Below are 820 nucleotides of genomic sequence, written 5' to 3' on the forward strand. Positions count from 1 at the left end.
GTTTCCACGTCATTACTCATGTAAACGCATCAGAAGCAGCAGACAGTTACAGCTCATCATCGTCTTCATCTTCATCTCAGGCCCACTCTCCCTCATGTCGCTGTGCTGCAATACTGATAATCAATAATGTAACGATCCTGAGAGCACATGAATGTGACTTATGTTTCTCATCTTAATCGACTCAAATCTTCTCCTGGCTGATCTTCATCATCCTCATCCTCATCCAAACATCGCTCTGGCTGGTTGCATCAACCAAGTGATGCAACCGGCCAGTTCAAACCAGTTTAAGGCCCCAGTTTACCTCAGCACAGGCCTCAATGTGTTAAAGGGATCCATCCCACTCTGCAGCTCAGGTCTGTGGGTTCCAGCCCCATCTTGATTCTCTTTCTTCTTCTTCTACTCTTGCTAAGCCCGTTTTCTTCGTCCCTGTGATGTTTGCTGCGCCACATTTCACCCTTAGCCTCTTTGAATCTGGAATTGGCAGAGTTGGATGAAGTTTGAAACCCTACAAAGTGAACCGGAAGGCTCCTAGGGGCCGCGAACACACAACACTCACAAAGAGCCGCCGCCCTCACTTTGTCTGCAGCCTCAGAACTTCAGAACAAAGTTCTCTAATCCTTTACTCCTTACCCCGGCCAATGTATAGATCAAACCCAATGTGCTTTTACATTAAACCCTTCAGCAGCTGACACACATACACACACACACACACACACAGTTAATGGCATCCTGGCACAGAGCAATATTGGGTAAAAGCGTTATACGTCCAGTGTGATTGTGTTAAATGCCAAACTACAGGAGGGTTGCGGGGCTGTTAGAG

The sequence above is a fragment of the Genypterus blacodes genome, unplaced genomic scaffold (assembly GCF_046128005.1).
Source record: "Genypterus blacodes isolate CSIRO-AG114 ecotype Tasmania unplaced genomic scaffold, CSIRO-AGI_Gbla_v1 ptg000209l_1, whole genome shotgun sequence".
In the NCBI taxonomy this organism is placed as follows: domain Eukaryota; kingdom Metazoa; phylum Chordata; class Actinopteri; order Ophidiiformes; family Ophidiidae; genus Genypterus; species Genypterus blacodes.